Source organism: Kogia breviceps, chromosome 4, assembly GCF_026419965.1.
Source record: "Kogia breviceps isolate mKogBre1 chromosome 4, mKogBre1 haplotype 1, whole genome shotgun sequence".
NCBI lineage: Eukaryota > Metazoa > Chordata > Mammalia > Artiodactyla > Physeteridae > Kogia > Kogia breviceps.
This window is the reverse complement of record NC_081313.1, coordinates 74912653-74934433: the sequence shown is the minus strand read 5'-3', so window position 1 is coordinate 74934433 and position 21781 is coordinate 74912653.

Below are 21781 nucleotides of genomic sequence, written 5' to 3'. Positions count from 1 at the left end.
GATTTGCATTTCTCTAATGGTTAGTGATGTTGAGCATCCTTTCATGTGTTTATTGGCCATCTGTATATCGTCTTTGGAGAAATGTCTATTTAGGTCTTTTGCCCATTTTTGGATTGGGTTGTTTGGTTTTTTTGATATTGAGCTGTATGAGCTGCTTGTAAATTTTGGAGATTAATTCTTTGTCAGTTTCTTCATTTGCAAATATTTTCTCCCATTCGGAGGGTTGTCTTTTTGTCTTGTCTATGGTTTCCTTTGCTGTGCAAAAGCTTTTAAGTTTCATTAGGTCCCATTTGTTTATTTTTGTTTTTATTTTCATTTCTCTAGGAGGTGGGTCAAAAAGGATCTTGCTGTGATTTATGTCATAGGGTGTTCTGCCTATGTTTTCCTCTAAGAGTTTTATAGTGTCTGGCCTTACATGTAGGTCTTTAACCCATTTTGAGTTTATTTTTTTGTGTGGTGTTAGGGAGTGTTCTAATTTCATACTTTTACAGGTAGCTGTCCAGTTTTCCCAGCACCACTTATTGAAGAGGCTGTCTTTTCTGCACTGTATATTCTTGCCTCCTTCATCGAAGATAAGTTGACCACATGTGTGTGGGTTTATCTTTGGGCTTGCTATCCTGTTCCATTGATCTATATTTCTGTTTTTGTGCCAGTACCAGACTGTCTTCATTACTGTAGCTTTGTAGTATGGTCTGAAGTTAGGGAGCCTGATTACTCCAGCTGTTTTTCTTTCTCAAGATTGCTTTGGCTATTCGGGTCTTTTGTGTTTCCATACAAATTGTGAAAATCTTTTGTTCTAGTTCTGTGAAAAATGCCATTGGTAGTTTGATAGGAATTGCATTGAATCTGTAGATTGCTTTGGTTACTGTAGTCATTTTGACAATATTAATTCTTCCAATTCAAGAACATGGTGTATCTCTCCATCTGTTTGTGTCATCTTTAATTTCTTTCATCAGTGTCTTATAGTTTTCTGCATACAGGTCTTTTGTCTCCTTAGGTAGGTTTATTCCTATATATTTTATTCTTTTTCTTGCAATGGTAAATGGGAGTGTTTCCTTAATTTCTTTTTCAGATTTTTCATCATTAGTGTATAGGAATGCAAGAGATTTCTGTGCATTAATTTTGTATCCTGCTACTCTACCAAATTCATTGATTAGCTCTAGTAGTTTTCTGGTAGCATCTTTAGGATTCTCTATGTATAGTATTATGTCTTCTGCAAACAGTGACAGCTTTACTTCTTTTCCGATTTGGATTCCTTTTATTTCTTTTTCTTCTCTGATTGCTGTGGCTAAAACTTCCAAAACTATGTTGAATCATAGTGGTGAGAGTGGGCAACCTTGTCTTTTGCCTGATTTTAGAGGAAATGGTTTCAGCTTTTCACCACTGAGAACAAAGTTGGCTGTGGGTTTATCATATATGGCCTTTATTATGTTGAGGTAAGTTCCCTCTGTGTCTACTTTCTGGAGAGTTTTTTTTTAAATCAAAAATGGGTGTTGAATTCTGTCAAAAGCTCTTTCTGCATCTATTGAGATTATCATATGGTTTTTATCCTTCAACTTGTTAATATGGTGTATCACATTGATTGATTTGTGTGTATTGAAGAATCCTTGCATCCCTGGGATAAACGTCACTTGATCATGGTGTATGATCCTTTTAATATGCTGTTGGATTCTGTTTGCTAGTATTTTGTTGAGGATTTTTTGCATCTATGTTCATCAGTTTGATTGGTCTGTAGTTTTCTTTTTTTGTGATATCTTTGTCTGGTTTTGGTATCACGGTGATAGTGGCCTCATAGAATGGGTTAGGACATGTTCCTCACTCTGCTATATTTTGTAGCAGCTTGAGAAGGATACCTGTTAGCTTTTCTCTAAATGTTTGATAGAATTCACCTGTGAAGCCATCTGGTCCTGGGCTTTTGATTGTTGGAAGATTTTCAATCACAGTTTCAATTTCAGTGCTTGTGATTGGTCTGTTTGTATTTTCTATTTTTTCCAGGTTCAGTCTCGGAAGTTGTGCTTTTCTAAGAATTTGTCCATTTGTTCCAGGTTGTCCATTTTATTGGCATATAGATGGTTGTAGTAGTCCCTCATGATTCTTTGTATTCCTGCAGTGTCAGTTGTTACTTCTCCTTTTTCATTTCTAATGAAATGAAACATTCTAATGAATGTTGATTTGGGTCTTCTCCCTTTTTTTCTTGATGACTCTGGCTGATTGTTTATCAATTTTGTTTATCTTCTCAAAGAACCAGCTTTTAGTTTTATTGATCTTTGCTGTTGTTTCCTTCATTTGTTTTTTGTTTATTTTTGATTTGATCTTTATTATTTCTTTCCTTCTGCTAACTTTAGGGTTTCTGTTTTGTTTTGTTCCTCTTTCTGTAATTGCTCTAGGTGTAAGGTTAGGTTGTTTATTTGAGATGTTTCTTGTTTCTTAAGGTAGGATTGTATTGCTATAAACTTCCCTCTTTGAACTGCTTTTGCTGCATCCTGTAGGTTTTGGGTCATCATGTTTTCATTGTTATTTGTTTCTAGGAATTTTTTTTTTTTTTTTTTTTTTTTTTTTTTTTTTTTTGCGGTACGCGGGCTGCTCACTGCCGTGGCCTCTCCCCTCGCGGGGCACAGGCTCCGGACGCGCAGGCCCAGCGGCCATGGCCCACGGGCCCAGCCGCTCCGCGGCATGCGGGATCCTCCCGGACCGGGGCACGAACCCGTGTCCCCTGCATCGACAGGCGGACTCCCAACCACTGCGCCACCAGGGAAGCCCTGTTTCTAGGAATTTTTAAATTTCCTCTTTGATTTCTTCAGTAATCTCTTGGTTGTTTAGTAGTGTATTGTTTAGCCTCCATGTGTTTGTAGTTTTTACAGTTTTCTCCCTGTAATTGATAGCATTGTGGTTAGAAAAGAACTTGATACAATTCAATTTTCTTAACTTTACCAAGGCTTGATTTGTGACCCAAGATATGATCTTTTCTGGAGAATGTTCCATGAGCACTTGAGAAGAAAGTGTATGCTGTTGTTTTGGGGTGGAATGTCCTATAAATATCAATTAAGTCCCAAGATATGATCTTTTCTGGAGAATGTTCCATGAGCACTTGAGAAGAAAGTGTATGCTGTTGTTTTGGGGTGGAATGTCCTATAAATATCAATTAAGTCCATGTTGTTCAATGTATCATTTAAAACTTGTGTTTCCTTATTTATTTTCAATTTGGATGATCTGTCCATTGGTGAAAGTGGGGTGCTAAAGTCCCCTACTATGATTGTGTTACTGTCGATTTTCCTTTTCATGGCGGTTAGCATTTGCCTTATGTATTGAGGTGCTCCTATGTTGGGTGTATAAATATTTACAATTGTTATATCTTCTTCTTGGGTTTATCCCTTGATCATTATGTAGTGTCCTTCTTTGTCTCTTGTAATAGTCTTTATTTTAAAGTCTGTTTTTTCTGATACGAACATTGCTACTCCAGCTTTCTTGGTGTTTTTTTTTTTTTTTTTTTTTTTTTTTTGCGGTACGCGGGCTTCTCACTGTTGTGGCCTCTCCTGTTGTGGAGCACAGGCTCTGGAGGCGCAGGCTCAGCAGCCATGGCTCATGGGCCTAGCCGCTCCGCGGCATGTGGGGTCCTCCCGTACCGGGGCACAAACCCATGTCCCCTGCATCGGCAGGCGGACTCTCAACCACTGCACCACCAACGAAGCCCCAGCTTTCTTTTGATTTCCATTTGCATGGAATATCTTTTTCCATCCCCTCACTTTCAGTCTGTATCTGTTCCAGGTCTGAAGTGGGACTCTTGTAGACAACATATATATAGGTCTTGCTTTTGTATCCATTCAGCCAGTTGATTTCGGTCGGTTGGAGCATTTAATCCATTTATATTTAAGGTAATTATCGATATGTATGCCTCTGTTACCATTTTCTTAATTGTTTTGGGTTTGTTATTGTAGGTCTTTTCTTCCTCTTGTGTGTCATGTCTAGAGAAGTTCCCTTAGCATTTGTTGTACAGCTGGTTTGGTGGTGCTGAATTCTCTTAGCTTTTGCTTGTTTGTAAAGGTTTTAATTTCTCTGTCAAATCTGAATGAGAACCTTGCTGGGTAGAGTAATCTTGGTTGTAGCTTTTTCCCTTTCCTCACTTTAAATATGTCCTGCCACTCCATTCTGGGTTGCAGAGTTTCTGCTGTGAAATCAGCTATTAACCTTATGGGGATTCCCTTGTATGTTATTTGTTGCTTTTCCCTTGCTGCTTTTAATATTTTTTTCTTTGTATTTAATTTTTGATAGTTTAGTTAATATGTTTCTTGGTGTGTTTCTCCTTGGATTTATCCTATGTGGGACTCTCTGTGCTTCCTGGACTTGATTCACTATTTCCTTTCCCATATTAGGGAAGTTTTCAACTATGATCTCTTCAAATATTTTCTGAGTCCCTTTCTTTTTCTCTTCTTCTTTTGTACTCCTATAATTGAAATGTTGGTGCATTTAATGTTGTCCCAGAGGTCTCTGAGACTGTCCTCAATTCTTTTCATTCTTTTTTCTTTATTTTGCTTTGTGGTAGTTATTTCCACTATTTTATCTTCTAGTCACTTTTCTGTTCTTCTGCCACAGTTATTCTGCTATTGGTTCCTTCTAGAGAATTTAAAATTTCATTTATTGTGTTGTTCATCATTGTTTATTTGCTCTTTAGTCCTTCTAGGTCCTTGTTAAACTTGTATTTTCTCCATTCTATTTCTAAGATTTTGGATCATCTTTACTATCATTACTCTGAATTCTTTTTCAGGTATACTGCCTATTTCCCCTTAATTTTTTTTTCTTGTCGGTTTTCACTTTGCTTCTTCATCTGTTGCATATTCCTCTGTCTTCTCATTTTGCTTAACTTACTGTGTTTGGGTCTCCTTTTGGCAGGCTGCAGGTTTGTAGTTCTCGTTGTTTTTGGTGTCTGCCCCCAGTGGGTAAGGTCGGTTCAGTGGGTTGTGTAGACTTCCTGGTGGTGGGGACTGGTGCCTGTGTTCTGGTGGATGAGGCTGGATCTTGTCTTTCTGGTGGGCAGGATTGCATCCGGTGGTGTGTTTTGCGGTGCCTGTGAACTTATTATGATTTTAGGCAGCCTCTCTGCTAATGGTTGGGGTTGTGTTCTTCTCTTGCTAGTTGTTTGGCATGGGGTGTCCAACTTTGGATTTGCTGGTCATTGAATGGATCTGGATATTAGTGTTGAGATGGAGATGTCTCGGAGAGCTCTTGCCGATTGATATTACGTGGGGCTGGGAGGTCTCTGTAGGCCATTGTCCTGGACTCGGCTCTCCCACCTTAGAGGCTCAGGCCTCCCCGCTGGCCGGAGCACCAAGGCCCTGTCAACCACAAGGCTTGGAAGAAAAGGGAGAAAAAAGAAAGGAAAGAAAAGTAAAATAAAATGAAGTTATTAAAATAAAATAATTATTAAAAAAAAAAGAGAGAGCAACCACCAATAAACAAATTTACCAATGATAACAAGCCTTAAAAACTATACTTAAAAAAAAAAAAAGCCACAATGGACAGACAGAACCCTAGGACAAATGGTATATGCAAAGCTGTACAGACATAATTACACAAAGAAGCATACACATACACACTCACAAAAAGAGAAAAAAGGAAAAGAAATATATATATATATATATATATATATAAAGGAAGAGAGAAACCAAATCTGTAAACAAATCTACCAATGATAATAAGGTCTAAATACTTAACTAAGATAAACATAAGACCAGAAAAAAATTATGTGCGGAAAGCAAACCCCAAGTCTACACTTTTCCCAAAGTCCACCTCCTCTATTTTGGGATGGCTTGTTGTCTCTTCAGGTATTCCACAGATGCAGGGCACATCAAGTTGATTTTGGAGATTTAATCCGCTGCTCCTGAGACTGCTGGGAGAAATTTCCCTTTCTCTTCTTTGTTCACACAGCTCCTGGGGTTCAGGTTTGCATTTGGCCTCGCCTCTGCATGTAGGTCGCCTGAGGGCATCTGTTGCCTGCCTGGACAAGATGGGATTAAAATAGCAGCTGATTAGGGGGCCCTGGCTCACCCAGGCTGGGGAGAGGGAGAGGTACGGGATGCAGGGTGAGCCTGCAGGTGCAGAGGCTTGCATGACGTTGCAACAGCCTGAGGTGTGCTGTGTGTCCTCATGGGAGAGTTGTCCCTGGATCACAGGACCCTGGCAGTGGTGGGGCTGCACCGGCTCCTGGGCAATGTGTGGATAGTGACCTGTGCTTTCATACAGGCGTCTTGGTGGCTGCAGCAGCAGCCTTAGCATTTCATGCCTGTCTCTGGTTTCCACACTGGTAGCCATGGCTTGCTGCACCTGTCTTGAGCTCATTTAGGCAATGCTCTGAATCTCTGCTCCTTGTTCACCCTGAAATAATGGTCTCTTGCCTCTTAGACAGTTTCAGACTTTCTCTTCGACTCCCTTCCAGCTAGCTATGGCACACTGGCCCCCTTCAGGTGTGTTCACGCAGCCAACTCCAGTCCTCTCCCTGGGATCTGACCTCCGAAGCCTGACCCTCAGCTCCCAGCCCCCACCTGCCCCAGCAGGTGAGCAGACAAGCCTCTCAGGCTGGTGAGTGCTGGTCAGTGCTGATCCTCTGTGCAGTAATCTCTCCGCTTTCCTCCCTGCACCCCTGTTGCTGCACTCTCCTCCGTGGCTCCGAAGCTTTGCCCACCCCCCCACCCACTCCCTGTTTCCACCAGTGAAGGGGCTTCCTAGTGTGTGGAAACTTTTCCTCCTTCACAGCTCCCCTCTAGAGGTGCAGGTCCTGTCCCTATTCTTTTGTCTCTGCCTTTTCTTTTTTCTTTTGCCCTACGCAGGTATGTGGGGAGTTTCTCGCCCTTTGGGAAGTCTGAGGTCTTCTGCCAGCATTCAGTAGGTGTACTGTAGGAGTTGTTCCACATGTAGATGTATTTTTGATGTATTTGTGAGGAGGCAGGTCATCTCCACATCTTACTCCTCTGCCATCTTGAAGGTCCTCCTGAAATCTTTTTTTTTAATGGCAGTGTTTATAGCTATAAATTTCCCTCAGAGCTCTGGTTTTGCTGCATCTTATAAGTTTTGGAGTGTTGTGTTTTTATTTTTTTATCTCAACGTATTTTCTAATTTCCCTAGTGATTCTTTCCTTGATTTATTGGTTCCTTAAGAGTTTGTTGAGACTTCCCTGGTGGCAGAGTGGTTAAGAATCCACCTACCAATGCAGGGGACATGGGTTCAAGCCCTGGTCCAGGAAGATCCCACATGCCATGGAGCAACTAAGCCCGTGTGCCACAGCTACTGAACCTGCGCTCTAGAGCCTGTGAGCCACAACTGCTGAGCCCATGTGCCACAACTACTGAAGCCTGTGCGCCCAGAGCCCATGCTCTGCGACAAGAGAAGCCACCGCAATGAAAAGTCTGTGTGCGGCAACAAAGCATAGCCCCTGTTCACCGCAACTAGAGAAAGCCCACACACAGCAACAAAGACCCAACACAGCCAACAATAAACAAAAAAAAGATAAAATTAAATTAAAAAAAGAAGTGTGTTATTTACTTTCCATGTATTTAAAAGTTTTCCAGTTTTCCTTTTGTTATTGATTTCTAGCTTTGTTCCATTGTGATTAGTTCCACTGTAAACATCCATTGTATGATTTAGGTATTTTGAAATTTGAGAATTATTTTATGGCCTAACATATGGTCTATTCTGTAGAATCTTCTGTGTGCAGTTGAGAAGAATATATGTTTTGCCATTGTTAAGTGGCAAGTTCTGTATATGTCTGGCAGGTATAGGTGATTTATAGTGTTGCTCAAGTCCTCTATTTCCTTAGTGATTTTCTGTCTACATGTCCTCTACATTATTGAAAGTGTGCCATTGAAGTTTCCAACTATTATTCGAGACTGTCTATTTCTCCCTTCAGTTCTGTCACTGTTTGCTTCATATACTTCGAGGCTCTGTTGTTTGGTATGTATATGTTTATAATTGTTATATCTTCCTGGTGCATTGATCCTCTTGTCAGTATAAAATGTCTTTCTTTGTCTCTTGCAACAGTTTTGTATGTAAAATCAATTTTGTCTGATATCAATATACGTAGCCAGGCTTCCTTTTGGCTACTATTTGCATGGAGCATCTTTTTCCATCCCTTGACTCTCAACCTATTTGTGTCTTTGGGTCTAAAATGAGCCTCTTATAAGCAACATATAGCTGTATCATGTTTTAAAAAAAATTATTCTGTCAGTATCTTTTAATTGATGAGTTTAACTCATTTACATGTAAAGTAATTACTGGTAATGAAGGACTTGTATCTGCAATTGTGCTATTTGTTTTCTGTGTCATTTTTTTGTTCCTCAACTTCTTTGATACTGACTTATTTTGTGTTTGATTTTTTTTTTCTGTATACCATTTTGATTCCCTTTCCCTTTCTTTTTACATAGTTTTCGTTATTAGTGGTTACCATGGGAATTACAGTTAACAATCCTAAATTTATAAAACTATAGTTTGAATTGATACCAACTTAGCTTCAATAGCATACATTAACTCTACTCCTAACTGTCTCCATCTTCCCCTTTATGTTGTTATTGTTATAGATTGAGTCTTTATGCATTGTGTGCCCATTAACAGAGATTTATAATTATTGTTTTATACATTTGTCTTTTAAGTGAAATAGGAAATAAAATGAGGAGTTACCTACCAAAAATACAGTATTATTAGGTTTTATATTTATCTGTGTAGTTACCTTTACCATTGTTCTTTATCTCTCTGTGTGGCTTTGAATTACTGTCTAGTATTTTTTTATTTCAACCTGAAGGATTCCCTTTATCATTTCTTATAGAGCAGATTACTAGTAACGAATTCCCTAAGCTTCTGTTTGACTAAGAATGTCATAATTTCTCCTTTATATTTGAAGGATTGTTTTGCTGAATACAGAATTCCTGGTTGACATGCTTTTCCTTTCAATTCTTTAAATATATTACTCTACTGCCATTTAGTCTCTATGGTTTTCGATAAGAAATAGGCTGTTATTCTTTTTGAGAATGCCTTCTATATGATTAATCACTTATCTCTTGCTGCTTTCAAGATTCTCTCTGTCTTTGTCTTTCAGCAGTTTGATAATAATATGTCATGGTATAGATTTCTTTGAGTTTGTCCTGATTGGAGTTTGTTGAGATTCTTGGGTGTGTGTATTTATGTATTTCATCAAATATGGGAAGTTTTTGGACAGTATTTCCTCAAATATTTTTTTCTGCCTTGTTTTTCCTTCTGGGACTCCTATTATATGTATGTTGGTATATTTGATGCTGTCCCGCAAGTCTCTGAGGCCTTGTTCATTTTTCTTTGTTTTCTTTCTACTCCTCAGACTGGGCAGATACAATTGCCCTGCCTTCAGATTTGATGACTCCTGCTCGTATCTGTTGTTGAATGCCTCTTGTGAATTTTAAAATTTTATCTATTATATTTTTTGATTCCCAAATTTCTACTTTGATCTTTTTAACAATTTCAGTCTCTTTCTTAATATTCATTATTTGTTCATAGTTTTCCTGATTTCTTTTAATTCTTTGTCTGTGATGTTCTTAGCTCTTTTAGCATATTTAAGACAGTAAATTTAAAGTCTTTGTCTAGTAAGTTAATGTGTGGGCTTCCTCAGGATGGTTTCCATCAATTTTCTTTCTTTCTTGTTTTTTTTTTTCTTTGAATAAGTGATACATTCCTATTTCTTTGTGTGCTTTGTAATTTTCGTGTTGAGATATGGACATTTTGAATATTGTAATGTAATTCTGGAAATCAGATTCTCCCACTACACCAAGGACTGTTATTACTTGATGAAGTCTGCAGTTGTTCATTTGTTTAGTGACTTTTCCAAATTGTTTTTTTGCAAAGCCTATATTCCTTGTCATGTGTGGTCACTGAAGTCTATGTTCTGTTATCTCTGTGGTCAGCTCATGACCTGACAGAGATTTCCTTAAGTATCTGGATATAACAAGATAAAAAAATGTAAAGTGGGGCTTCCCTGGTGGCGCAGTGGTTGAGAGTCCGCCTGCTGATGCAGGGGACATGGGTTCATGCCCCGGTCTGGGAGGATCCCACATGCCGTGGAGCGGCTGGGCCCGTGAGCCATGGCCACTGAGCCTGCGCATCCGGAGCCTGTGCTCCGCAATGGGAGAGGCCACAGCAGTGAGAGGCCTGCGTACTGCAAAAAAAAAAACAAAAAAGAAAATGCAAAGGGTATTCTGTCTCTTTAACTTCCTTCAATGATGCCAGGAAAGCAGTTCAACCCATTAAGGTTGAACTAACGGCCAGCCTCTGTGCTGGCCCCTTAGTGAACTGCCAGACAGATCAAAACATAGAAATCTGTTTTTTTGGAGGAAGATCCTTATTGTTCATCCTCATGCCAAAAAGTTGTATCAGGAATTCAGGCCATCATCTCCATGGTTACTTTCATTAGAGCTTGAGGATTGTTGCTGCTTTGCATGATGTTGAAATTGATGAAAATTTACCAGCCTCTTTCTTTGTCAAGCACTTCCCTGGATGCTACAAGTGTTCAACTGGACCCTAGAGTTCTGAAATACTTAATTCTAACTGTTCTTTCCAGCTCGATAGTTGTTTTGGTGAAGGGACTGACTCTAGAGCTTCATACTCTGTCATCTACCATAATATTGCTCCCTTCCATTTTCATTCTTAAAAGTGTTCCAGTTTGAACAATAAGTTTTATTGTCACCCATTGATAATTAAATGACAGGGACAAGAGAAAAGATGAAAACAAGTTCTTACAGAAAAAATAAGCCATGAGGATCATCAATAAATATTGATTGCTCAGAGTATTAGCTGTCAGATGAATGCTATAGGGTTTTCCTAGTTTCAGTTCAATATTGTTCCTCCCCTTTAGGAAATTTTTATACTAGTCTAGCATCAGTCCTGTGAATGAATGCCTTTGTTGGAAGGCTTGACAGATAACATTGATTTTCATTGTGTGTTTATTTATGGGGGTATTGTCATTGTAACATGTGAACTGAGACATGGAGTATGTGGAACAGCCTTATATCTTGTTGCTGACATGGGTGCCATATTGTCTGTCTTTCTACTTGCTCCCCTTTTTCAAATCTGTGGGTGGGTCATGAACAATTGCTTCATGGCTGTGTGCAGTCTGCAGGCCTTATGTTGTGTAGGCCTGCTATAGACAATGCTCTTTAATTGGGCAGAAAAGTTGCTGCCTTGGCTTCTCTCCCATTTCAGAAAGCTGAGTACATGCTGTTACTGCAGCATTTCCAGTCTATGCCAGCTTGAGGAGCAAGATCCTAGGATTGAAAATCAAACTAGGGGCTTGACTTGGTGATAAGTAGCACTGCATTTTGACTTTTGAATCTGGTTATAATGTAAGGAGGTACTTTTTTGAACATGCATTAATATGCATTTAATTATTCTGGAAATTCACTAGACCAGCTGCTTTTAGAGTCCCACTTCTGATGGTTCTCATCAAAGTTTCTGGTAACTACTCAGAAGAGAATAATAGAGTATAATTGGGAAATAATACTTTCAATAAGAGATCTTGACTGTCTCTCCAGCTCTTCCACACATACTCAGAATACTATATGTAACAGGAAATTTAATCTTTAAAAATGTAAGTGAATAAAAGTGGAAAAGTGGAAATGAGTTGTTTACCTTTTCTCTTGATTTGTATTAAACATGAGTAAGCTAGTTTTGGTAAAATTAGGTGAAACAGTTTCCTATTTCTGTAAGTAGCCACATTTTATGGTTGAATTTTAAACTCTGGAAAAAGAGGGTTGTCATAAAATGCCTGTCAAAGTATTAGCTATATCATGTGAAAGAACTGCATGTAGTATCTTGACAGTACAAAAACTTCTTTGAAAATATTTTTATTATAATTAAAATATCTAAATTATAATCACCTACTAAGAAACAAATAGTATTAAAATTGCCAACACCATAGCTTTGGTAATGCACATTTGAATATTTAATTGTGTTTCTATAAACAGCTTCTCTAATGCTACATTTTCAGTGAATATGATGGGCCTTCTGTTAGTGTTGGCATTTGAGCAATCTTGCTTTCTGTTTTCCTCTTATATCTACAATGAGAAGTATTCCCACCTGAAATTTCCCCAAAGTTTCACTTGGGAAACAGAACATGATTTGAAAGATGTTTTCTGTTGTATGTTGCTCAAATCAGCTTTGCACTGAATCAAGCCAAATGATGAAAATATAGTCCAACCTTCTTTCCAGCAGAATGCAATTACCTCAAAGGCCTATAGTAGAAGACCAACTAATTGAGAACACTTGTCTTTGTTTTCAGCTAGCAAAGATTCTTAATTAAGATTGTCCATTTTTTTAAATTCAAAAAGGTGGGTTTACTTTTAATGAACTAAGAGTTGGGAGATCTGAAAATTAAAGCATGTGCAGGTTATCCTCTTCCTCAAGGGGACATATACTACTGCTGTGCTCGTGTGAAGTAATAATGAGATACCATAAGCAAACAGTAGATGATTCATGTCAGATGGTTCTTCAGTAACGTTAGGGGGGAAAAAAGCAGCTGATGTATGGGATATTGAAGGCAGATTAAGTTGTTAATGTATATTAGTATATTCTTAATTTCCTTTTAATTGAAAAAGACATATTGACTTTAATTAGAACCATTTCACAGGAACTGTCAATTAGCACATGTCAAACTAGTTAATTCAGAACAGAATTCTTTTAATTAGGGTCTGCTTTCCTTTAACTATGGGGCCAATGAAATCAGCCTTTCCTTATCTAGATTTTAAATGTCTCTAAGACATATAATACAAATGTAGACTCTTATCTATTATTAGAAGCCCATATGGATAACATTAAAATGATGATGCTGGCATTGTTCATGCAGCACAAATCAGAGTCCCTTTATGACTGTTAGAAAAAAAATGGCTTTGAACAAAGACTATTTTAAATACCAGATTTATCCTACTTTAAAGAGACTACAAAATTTATGACATGCATGTTCACATTTAAAGTATTATTTAATACTTCTGCTCAAATAAATGGGCCTATTCAAACGTTTTGTGTGTTCTATCAGCCGAAGACACATAAAACATTATCAAGCCATACAGCAACATTTTTCCCTTAAATGAACTATAATCAAAAAGAGAAAACAGACTGAATGAATTTTTTTTGCCCAACATGAAAATAGCATTGTTAACTTTCATTGCATCCAAAGATTTAATACCAATAGTTGATACAGTGCCTAAACCACTGGTAGTGAGCTAATGTGATCTTAGTAATCAGACAGTGTAAAATCTGCAGCTTGGCTCTTGCTTGTTGTAATGATGTGGAATTATAGCATTTTAGTTACAGCTGGCATGAGGATTGGCACATACAGTGAGCTTGGTGGGGCAGGGCTGTGTGATGTTCACCTACAGAATAGGTATGCTCAAAATTTTAAAAAAGATTTTAAGTTATGTGTAAAGAGAATTAATATGAAATCTAGCTTACTGTATCATGTGAGGTTTAGTCACTATTTTACTAAGTTACAGCAAGCAAGGGTTACAGAAATTAATAAAAAGAATATTTAATAAGCTAAACTTGAGAATCCACAGAGAAATATCCCGTAAGGTATTTTATGTAACCTCAACTTGTTCATCTTATTGTAAGTACATTTAGCTCCATAACAATAGTGTGCCATTCTAAAATGCATTATATTGTATCAATGACTGCATTTGTGCCAGTTGAATTAAATGAAGAACTGTAGTAATCTTCTAATTTTGGTTAACATAGGCAAAACAACAAGGGCAATAAACAAACAGGTGAAAAAGTGCTCCCCCAAAGCCCCATTTTTTTTCTTCCAGAGCTGACTTTTCCTCTTCTGAACTATTTCTAGAGCTGCCCTAGCTCTCTGTGTTTGAGTGACAGCCTACATTCAGCATGTCCATATTTTGCTGAGATCTGTAGTGTTTAACTTTTTGGTGTCATATCATCATTTGAATCTGTGATGAGATACTAATCCTCTTCCCAGAAAAATCCACATAGGCATACATGCACTAAAATGTTCAGGATGGGAAATCTTAACTTCTTATAAAATAAGTTGGCACAACTCGTTGAAGGATGTAACCTCTGTTTGATATAATTAACTACTTGTAGTGTTGCAGGCACTATATTTGGCTCTGGGAGTATAACAATGAATAAGATAAAACCTTAGCATCTGAGTCAGTGTGACAAATTATTAGCACATTTTCAGACATTACTATGTAATTCTTCTTTTAACCTTTTTTACCCTCTGAACTGTTTAAAATTTGATCTGTATTTGCAAATCTTGTACAAGTTACCAGTCTGATATGATTGACAATTTTACATAAAAATTGCCTGAAAAATGTAATTACTAGAACATTAGAGGAGATTAATTTTATGAATTTAATGCAACAGATTTTATTAATCCTTTTAATCTTATTTATAATTCTGTTTTGGTTAATAACCTCAGGTAATACTAATATCATAATTTTGACCAACCTTTTAGTTATGTTTATTCATTTAAATTATATAATTTATAATTATTTACAAAGAAGACCAAGCCTACTAACATGATTTTTATAAATTAGTCTCATTTAAACTCAAAATAAGCGGTTGCTAATGATCTTGGGTGGGGGCGCTAATTAATTTCTGGATCATCCATGATAGGTTATCCATGCTGTGCCAGGATTTAAGTTTGAACAGTGGCTGAGCTAGGTCTGCTTTCCAGAAATACCAACACACCCAGTATTAATTTCTTTGTATCTTAAAAGGGGTATTTGTTGGTGTGTGTGTGTGTGTGTTTGTTCTTTAAGAGTGTACTATAGCGTTGTTAAATAAATAAATACATATAAAAATATATTTATTTATAGACATAAATATATAAATATATAAGCATTTTACATATATATGTATATATGTGTGTGTATATATATATATATATATACACACACACACTTAGGCATACTTATATATTTAGTATGTGTTGTTTTAGTCCCAAATTTGCTCTGTGATTTTCTGTAGCAATTTAAATTCCTTTGTCGTTTTTAGATTATGAAAAGTTGACCCTTGGTGCCTTTGCCAGCAACAAACATTTTGACCTTAGGAAATTTATAGGACATATGGGCATTAACTGAGTTTAATCATCTTTATGGTATAGATGGTAGAGGTTTCATATATTGTTAAAAATGGGCAAAAATTATTCACATCATGTGTTTGTGAATCAAAACCATAGCTATTTAACTCTGACTTGGTTAGCAGAATTTTAACAGATTATTTAAATTATTAGAAGCTATGGTTTCTTTTTTTTTTTTTTCTTTTTTTTTTTTAGCCGTACGCGGGCCTCTCACTGTTGTGGCCTCTTCCGTTGCGGAGCACAGGCTCCGGATGTCCAGGCTCAGTGGCCATGGCTCACGGGCCCAGCTGCTCCACGGCATGTGGGATCCTCCCGGACCGGGGCACGAACCCATGTCCCCTGCATCGGCAGGTGGACTCTCAACCACTGCGCCACCAGGGAAGCCCAGAAGCTATGATTTCAAACAGTTTTATCTAAACAGGAATATTCTAAAAGTCCCTAGAATGCTTCATTTAAAGGGAGGTAACTTTCAGATTAAAATTTTTAGTGGTTGGATTTTTAAGAGTTAAAAGGGAAACTTTAGGGGCTTCCCTGGTGGCACAGTGGGAACAGGGGAACTGTACCACTGTTCTTGGTTCTTGAGGAAAAGCTAGCTGATGACAGTCATCTACTTTTGACCAGCAATCTTTTCTTCACTGTCCATGTGAAATATTTTATGACTATCACTCAATGAAATGGCTTCTAACAAAACCCCTTAGTTTATAATATTTCAATGTAGAATATTAAAATATTCTTGAATAGCAGTATTAGCTCCTAAAAATACAAAAAAAAGATATATAAAAATAACCTATAACTATACCAACCATAGGTAATCACTATAAATATTTTCATGTTTTTTATATATTTGTGCTGAGAATTTTATTAGGTCATTACATTTTATTCATAATTGTGATTTAAGTGGCTGCATTGTATTCATTTTAAAATCTGAGTGTTTTTGAGTTTTGCATTTTTTCCTTCTGCCTCAGTAAGTAATGTTGGAATGCACATCTTTTATATATAAAAACTTTATTCGAAAAAAAAAAACACTTTATTCGTATTTCTTATTATTTCCTTAGGTTAATTCTTAGGAGGAGAGTTACTGGGCAAAGAGAATAAACATCAATATTTCATAAATGTTACCCCAAATTGCTTTCCAGAAGTGTCAATTTATACCCCCACTAACCCCAAATGTGACTTTCTAACAAAAAAGTGAGTTACTTTTTGAATATACAGTTTGGCTAGTAGTTAAGACAGTCGATTAGTGTATAGTTTTTGGCTAATTGATTCTTGTCTAATTGATTCAGTTTGGCACTAATTTAGGAAGAGGCCAAATAACATTCTAATGACCCATGAGATCTTGCCTGGGATTTTCAAAAAGATAGCTTTTAATTTAGAAGTAATGTTTAAAGTAATATTTGTTGTTAAGTGGTAACTGGTATGCCAATTTGACATAGTTATATCTTGATTTTTTTGTATGTGTTACGAGGTCTCTTCGGGGCTCATTTCTGTAGCAATTTTTAGAGGAAAATGAGATTCTTCTAATGTGCAATTAAAGTATTTGCATTATTGGCAATATACATTTTAGAGAAACTTAAGTGTAAAAATCAGCTCATTTTATTTTGTAGTAAAATCAGAAATAGGAAAAATATGCTAACATGATAATATCTAATGAGGGAAATGTTCTGTAGAGATGTCTGTTTTTCTGTTAATCCCTAAAATGACTGTATGCTTTTATTTATATGAGTAACATCGGATACAAACATGTTGCTAGGAATACATATCCACTTACAAAAAGATAAACACAATATGAGTTTAGAATTTTAATAAATTCTGTTTTAAAGGTGAATTAAACCTTTGGATAATGTAAGTTTTGAGATTTCAGCAAACATGTAATATCAATGTATGCCACTTCTGAGAGTTATTTAGGTATTTTTCTCTTGTGTAGCTGTATCTAGTATAGCTTCTAACATAGAGAAATGAGAACAGAGTCCTGTATGATGGATCTTTTATGGGTCACAGGGAAATATAATTTTACTTAGTTTTTTTTTTTTTTTTTTTTCGGTACGCGGGCCTCTCACCGCTGCGACCTCTCCCGTTGTGGAGCACAGGCTCCGGACATGCAGGCTCAGCGGCCATGGCTCACAGGCTTAGCTGCTCCGCGGCATGTGGGATCCTCCCGGACCGGGGCGCAAACCCGTGTCCCCTGCATCGGCAGGCAGACTCTCAACCACTGCGCCACCAGCGAAGCCCACTTAGTTATTTTTGAAGCCTCCATCTAGGCACACTGGCAACCAATTTTATCTTTATTACAGTATGTACATAACAAGGTCATATGCTCTGAAGCTAACTCAAAGGGCATATAACTCAAAGGAAAAGAGCATAACTCAAAAAAAAGCGTAACTCAAAGGAAAAGAACAATTTTTGTTTTTGCTGTTGTCATTAGGGATTTTCATATTTTCTTTGTACATTGGGCACCTTTTCATGTTTATTATACTATGCTGATAAGCAATGTCACATTTCATTAAGTTAACACCAAGTTAGTGAAAATGAAAAGCAGAATATTTTGCTGCTCTTACTATCGTTTCAGATTTTTATCCTGTAAATACCTAACTTTTATGGTTATGAGTTATTTCAGAATGGGAATGCCTTAGGGAGATGTATTTTGTTTTAAGTCAGATTAGCCTGCTAACCTAAATTTGGACCTATCCCTTCACTGTTGATAAATGTGTTGTGGTACTAATATGGACAGATACAAACAGTTGTTTTATTCTGCACTCTTGAATGACAGTGAAGGCACAGCTTTGGTGAGGGGTGGGGAGAGAGACATATATGCACAAACGATCACCTTTTTGCATTGGAATTAGCATTCTTCAGTCCTGGAACTAAGCAAAATAAATAATAAAGTCACACTGCTAGCTATACATACTTTACACTACCCTGTTAGACTTGATAGTACTCTGTACTTGCATGTAGAATGACAGAGACAGGGAGTGTGGGTGTGGGGAGCTGGAAAGATGAAACAGGGAAATATGTAGAGGAGATTAATAAATACTCTAGTATTTTGATTTTTAACTTGTAGAATTAACTTTTTTCTCTCAATTTATTATTAATTGGAATTAATTTAAGCATAGTTACCAAAATAATGGAATAAATCATTTAAATGGAGTATCCTGTTTGTTATTGAGTATATTGATTAGCTCTAAGTAGGTCATCATGTAGTTTATAAATCTTAATGCCTTGTCACTTGTAAGTATGCTTGATACTAAAAAAAAAAACATTTCTCCTTGCTTTGATTTTTCTTTGGTCTCTAAGATTAATGGGCAAAGCATGAAATTCATTTTGAATTTCTCCTACAATTTTTATTTACAGTTTACTTTCTCAAGACTCATTTCAGATTACAGAGGTCAGGTTCTATCTGTAAACTCCTATGGAAGAATTTAAAATGAGTAAGTTGATGTTCTCAGATTTAATATTTTGAGAAGTATTTGACTGAAATTAATATATATTGTTATGTTGGCTTCTGCTAATGTATTAGAAATTATTCTTCAAAGAGTCGAGTTGAGGGCTTCCCTGGTGGCACAGTGGTTGAGAGTCTGCCTGCCGATGCAGGGGACACGGGTTCATGCCCCGGTCCAGGAAGATTCCACATGCTGCGGAGCAGATGGGCCCATGAGCCACGGCCCCTGAGCCTGTGCGTCCGGAGCCTGTGCTCCACAACGGGAGAGGCCACAACAGTGAGAGAACCGCGTACCGCAAAAAAAAAAAAAAAAAAAAAAAAAAAAAAAAAAAAGAAGAGTCGAGTTGAACACCAAACCCAGTGTCATTTGGTGAGGATGGGGAGAGGCATATATACACAATCATTTATGAGACTGATGAGACTGCTTGTCAGTTTTCATTTATTTTAACTTGAATAAGCACCACGATCAACTTAATAAAAAAGGTAATGCTAGGCTTAGGATTTTAGCAAACATACTTTAGTGGATGTGTCATAAGTTTTTAAAAGGAATGTGACAATAGAAGTCAAAGATGTTGATTGTCTGGTGTACAACACAGTGCCTATAGTTAAAAATATGGTGTTGTGCACTTTAAAATGTTGAGGATAAATCTCATGTTAAGTGCTCTTACAACAGAACTAAAAACAAAAGAATACAAGGAAATTTTTGGAGATTATAGATATGTTTATTGTGTCTTAACTGTGGTGATGTGTGTGCGTATGTCCAAACTAATTCATCAAAATATGTACATTAAATATGTGCAATTATATATATTAATTATACCTCCATAAAGCTAAAAATGATTATATTTTAGAGATATATTCTGGAGAAAGAAAAGAAGAAAATTAAACAGTTGAAGTCCCAAAGCATTCAGAATTCTTGATGTAGCAGGTGAAAGGGAATGGCTCCATGATTCTGTTTTTCAGTCTGTTGCATTCATGATGAGTACTTGATACTGATGATGATGATGATGATGTTGGTGTTCTCGGCATCTAAGGCATATAAAGTATACTCTTAAGAGTTTCTCATTCGAGATCTTTTCTTCTACTGAGGCTACTGATTCAAAGGACAAAAAACTCTGTGAAGGCAATATACAAGTGAAAAACAATTTATGACAGAGGAAGCAAAAGAGGAGGAGGAAGAGAGATGGCAAAAGTGGGTAGTACTGCTAGAGGAAACGTGAGGGGAAGGAAAATGAGGGGGAGTGAATGGAATTCAAAAAAAAGAGATTTTGCTCAGGCTTCAACCATATGAGGCCTGGCCTTATTCTCTTTCCTTCCATCCTGCCTTATCCTCCAGCTATTAAAAATCTTACTCTAATTCTGGTGCTGATCCAGTTCCTTCAGCCTTTTACCTTTTCCATCTGTAGGTATTCTAGGTTCATATGGCCATCACAACTGTTACTGGTCTTACTTCTCCTTGCACTGTCACTAGCATTTGCTGAAGCTTTCCTTGACTATTCAGATCCTTCCACTTAATTCAGCAGATTCACTGTCAGTGATAATTTGCTGTCGCTTTATACCAGACAGTGTTCTAGGCTCTGGAGATAAAATAGTTGAGATGAAGTCTTGATCCTCATGGAGCATACATTACAACAGATGAAAAAATATATATTTGATTTGCTATGGGAAAAAAAGCAGATTAAGGGGATAGAGAAAAACGGAGTATCCTACTTTAGAAAGGGCAGTCAAGGAAGTTTTCTCTGTAGAGGTGATATTTGAGCATAAATCTGAAGTGAGGGAGCAAACCATATGAATTTGGGGGGAGTGTGTAACTGGAAGTGGGAGGAATCAAGTGCAAAGGCTTGTGTTTGATGTATTCAAGGATCAGTAAGAAGCACAGTGGGTGGAGGGGGGGGAGAGTGATAGGAAATGAAGTTAAGAGTTAGGCAGAGCACTTTGATGTAAAGGAGAAACTACCACACTATTGTAAAACAGTTATACTCCAATAAAGATGTCAAAAGAAAAAAAAATTAAAAAAATAAAAAAGAGTTAGGCAGAGGCAGATCATGAAAAGGCTGATAGGCCACAGTAAAGTCCTTGGATTTTATTCTAAGTGTGATGGCAAGTTATTACTCTTAGAGGGTTGAGAGCTGGAAGGCAATGTGGACTCACTTCACTTGAGGAATATTTTCTCAGATGAGAGTAGAGATGCAAGGTATCAGGAGAATTTTTAGGCACTTATCCAGCTGCATTTATTAATATAAATACTTCAGTAGGAATGGGAAGTGGTTTTTCAGGGATAGCCTGCACTGGATAACACTACTGAAGGTCTGTTTTACCTTTGGAAGAGTACTACAGTACCATGATGGAGTAGGGGACTATTTTCCTAGAAAGATTTTATTTATTTATTTATTTATTTTGCGGTACTAGGGCCTCTCACTGCTGTGGCCTCTCCCTTTGCGGAGCACAGGCTCCGGACGCGCAGGCTCAGCGGCCATGGCTCACGGGCCCAGCCGCTCCACGGCATGTTGGGATCTTCCCAGACCGGGGCACGAACCTGTGTCCTCTGCATCGGCAGGCGGATTCTCAACCACTGCGCCACCAGGGAAGCCCCGAAAGATTTTATTGATTAGTACTTTCAGAGGCCAGTGGAAGTGAAGTCAGTGGTGGCTAATTCAGTAAATATTTCTATGGGCTTGTTATATATCAGACACTGTTCTAGATGCTCTTGCAAATGTTAGGCTGTGCTGGTATTTGTCCCCATTTTACAGAGAAGAAAACTGAAGCTCAGAGGTCCTCTTATATCACAGCTGCTGTAAGCACTTGATTAATTGTCTGAATATGCTCACTAAGGTAGGCTCTTTGCCTGAATTACTTGGGTAATTGCAACAGTAGATCTGAGTATTAATCATGTTTAATCAGGCAGTGTGCTATTAAATTTCTAAGACTGTATTAAAGGGGTAATTAAAAGACTTGTCTTCTGTTTTTAAATACATACTTTCTAATTGTATTCTGGAAATTAAAGGACTATGTGGTCATTTTAGAAAAATTGGAAAATACAGTTTTTACACACACACACATACACATTGTGACAACCTCTCTGCTTCCTCCTTGTTAATGCCTCAGACTAACACTTTAACCAGTGTAAACCAATGGATTCTGGTCATATTGTTATTGTATTTATTTAAGTAGTTGCAGAATGAGTAAGTTTTGCTCACTTGGTCCAGTGTTACCAGTCATTTAGACTTGCCCTGTGATAGTTTATTACT